The following is a 3710-nucleotide window of genomic DNA, read 5'->3' as shown; positions in this document are numbered from 1 at the left end:
CTGGAACAACACGCCTTTGCAATGCAGAAAATGCAGTCGGTGTAGTTCGTTCGTTACCGTCTAGATGGCGGACAGGTGTAAATGGAAGCAGTAACAGCACCAACAGTCGTAACGTTTATATTAGCGTTTAATGCTACAATGTAACCAAAAGAGTGCGACACTTTAACCGCCGGATATAGGAGAGGATTACCGTTTATTAATAGTGCAATCATGCAAGCTGAATTTTATTTACCTACCAGGAAGCAGAGCCGGATCCAGAATCTACTAATGGGCGTGAATGGTAAATACCTTTTTTACCCAAATACAAAGTTGATGACTTAAATGTGCTAAGAATTTAACAGAATTGATTTTTGTGGAAGATTAATTATCGATTTATAGTTTTTCAGAAACACCAACGTTATAGTATTCTACCACTGCTATTACAAGAATCGTCACTACACAGAGAAAAAAGGAAATTAATCTTTTCATACAGTCGTTTTAAATCGACTGAGGAACTTGACTAACATGTTTAAAATTATACATGTGGTAGGGGTAGGTGAAGATTAATTTTCATTTTGGATTGCTGCAAGTAGCTTTTGGATAATTCCACTACCTTATTTCGTTCAACACATATTGCGGTAAAAATACCACAGCTCATCAACTTGTACGTATTTAACATAATATTTTATTAAATATTCAGTGCCGAACCAACTCTATTTTTATCGAGCATTTCCTATGAATCATTTGGTAAATAATTATGTAATTTTCATTATTTCCATGTTAACGTAACAACGACGGAAGGAAACTACAATGCTTGAAAAATACTTTTAATATTTTTAATTTATTTTTTATTTTTTATATACTTTATTTTTCTCCACAGAAGAGGTCACATTTCTACGTTGTCACAGTATACAGAGCGATCATTAAGTATATCCCATTAAAGAAAAAGGTTCTCCGGATTTGTGTCATAAACAGCATGATTTTTGAGATACAGTGTTGAAGTTTTTGAAAAATATAAAACGATGTCCGACCTAGGTTTTTCTCCTTAATAGTAGAAATTCACTGGGATGTATAGAAGTATATCAACCAGTGACGGGGATGCTTACACTGAAAAAATATATTTGTATCAAATGAGCAGAGATTATTCTATTCAAATGTATATACTTTCATCAAACTATGTGAAATATTTGCTGTAATCTATAATTTTTCTTAGAATTTATATTATTTGTAAATATATATAATTTAATTCAAATCTTTTATAGTTTTGAAATTTATTATCTCGGACTTTAGCTACAATATCTTTTATAGTTCATCATAAACTGCCAACATATTTGTGTCAAAACTACCAGTAAAAATATATTTAAAATATTATAATCAAACTTATGTTTTCTTGAAAGAAAATTGTAGGTCACAGAATGGCGTAGGTGGGAAGTAGCACGATGGAGCAGCCAGCACTTACGCTCTGTTTATACTATACACATCTCCTTGTGAGTAACGACACTAAAGCAGCTAGATCGTCCTAACATAATGATGAGGACCATTAATAAGTCTCAAACCGACCTATGTCTGGTTGGTTAAATATACGAACGATCCTAGCTGTTGTGTACTAGGTGTTGTGAGTTTGAAACAAAATATTTTTTATTACTGAGAAATATTTATATCCAAATATACTCTTAAAATAAGTATATACAATCATTTGACCAAAACTATTCAGTTTTGTCTTAAACGAACGATACAAAACATGTTCCTATAAAATCTATGTAGATCAAAAAATTAAGAATAGAATTCGTTTAACCGTAAGTATCAAATATTAATTTTAAATGCTGCCTATTTTGAAAGTAAGAAATTATATTTCTGGGTAGAAATTTAAAGTATTTAAATAAATAAATAATTTTCTTGAAAGAAGAAAATATGTTCTTGTCATTTGCGTGTAGAAGTTATAGTTATTTTTTAGCCTAAAATAAATTTACCACAATTGAATAAATAAAAAATAATTCAAATCACAAAAAATATATGTAGAATTTTTTTTGTTTTTTCATTTTTCAAATAGATATTTTTATATGGGGAAAAATCAAGTCGATACCTAATATTAACTGTGATAAATAATTTCTAATTATATCTGTCTTCGACCCGACTGCTCAATGCGCTATTAACCATTGTCAGGTTATTTGTGGCATAGAGTATAGTTTTTGTTTATTTACTGCTATTTTTGCACTGATGAAAAAAATGATTTAAAGACAACTTTGCGCCAAAACTCAGTATCAAAAGATACTACATTAAACATATTTTTTTTCTCTTCTGAACAATTGGGGCTTATTTCCTTCTTACATCAGGGTCTACAATAATAATTAGCGTTTTGAAAAATCAAACTTTTTTCGTTATTAAAATCAGTAATGACATTCCTTTCTTAATTACGTTTGATATTTTGAATTTATCTGTTTTAGTCTCCTTCCATAGCTAGAGACATCATATTATTGATGCCAGGTATATGGGTTAGTCGCTAACGAATTGTATGACGTCACAACATGGCTTCCGTGCATTTTCCGTTAATTGTTTTGAGGGAGAAATTGTTGAAAAAAAAAAATCTCATTTGTACAAGTTAACTAACTATGAATATGAATTTAAAAATAAATGAGCCCATTGTTTTCAGACTCGGCGAATTTTTACCTTTAATTCGATTAGTTCAGTCACCAGTCAACCATCAATCGACCTTGAAAACCAAGCCGTCTAGGATGTTGACTTTTTTTTCCTTAAAATAATCTCGAATCATCAGTTTGCTATCCAGATATACTCAAAGACCGCCCTGTATAATTTTCTAAGGTTCCCTGAATAATTTAGTTTAGAGCCGTTGATTAAAATAGATATTCCTCATTCTTCTTTTTCTTCATTTCCATATAGCGATGAATAATAACGATAATTAACAGGAAAAATGACTATTACGACACGATAATGGGATAAATAATTGATCGTAGAAGATAATTATTTACGAGTAAACAATAATACAACTAAAATCCGCACAAGGTTCTTAGAGGTACATGAAATCATGAATCGTCATCTGAAAACTAAAAGCTTAGTAGCTGACGTAATATGTTTACCTAATAATAATTTATAACTCCCGTATTTTTTTTATAAAATCTTAGAAACAATAAGCGTATAAAAAAACTTTACATTACAGTAAATAGCCATGATTCACCTTACGGTACGTTAAAAAATACTTGGTCAATTTCGAATAATTTGTAATAATTATATAAAATACCGTTTGCTCCCAAGAATGGTACAAATTAACTTATTCTGTCTTTCCACTCTCCATGTGTACAGTAATTTCTTCTCCACGTGATTTCTCTAGATTACAATTTAAAATATTACATAAACAGTCGGCTTGCCGGTAAGGTCAGCTTGAGAAATTTGCTACAACGTGCCTGGTTACATAGGAAGTATTATAAAAATAAAAATAACAAGTGGATTCAATTAACGATTGACAAGGAAGAGAAAAAACGATTTTCATCAAGTCTTGGGTAACTCATTTCCCCAGAATATTAGTAATTGAATTCTCAAAGGCATTTTCCTGATATCTTTGGCAACAAAGTGTTTTTTTTTAACGAAAATCAATCAAACAAAACCATCATTCATTTAGCACTTTGACTTATAATTTATTGCGCTACGGAAAGTTTTTAGGAATCCGCATGACACGCTGTACAGAGGGTTGAAAAACCCCATGAAAATAACGCGTT

The 3710-nt window shown here is 30.6% G+C and overlaps 1 long non-coding RNA gene across 1 annotated transcript; it reads left to right on the top strand.

The window, feature by feature from the left end:
* Nucleotides 1-1111, top strand: LOC108909745. The gene is made up of 3 exons (XR_001964424.2): nt 1-280; nt 379-643; nt 860-1111. It is a non-coding gene; the product is annotated as an uncharacterized LOC108909745 (long non-coding RNA).
* Nucleotides 1112-3710: the final 2599 nt, after the last annotated feature.

The sequence above is a fragment of the Anoplophora glabripennis genome, unplaced genomic scaffold (genome assembly GCF_000390285.2).
Source record: "Anoplophora glabripennis isolate ALB-LARVAE unplaced genomic scaffold, Agla_2.0 scaffold212, whole genome shotgun sequence".
Classification (NCBI taxonomy): Eukaryota; Metazoa; Arthropoda; class Insecta; order Coleoptera; family Cerambycidae; genus Anoplophora; species Anoplophora glabripennis.
Note: the sequence above shows the minus strand (reverse complement) of the source record. Positions and strands in the feature narration are given on the sequence as shown.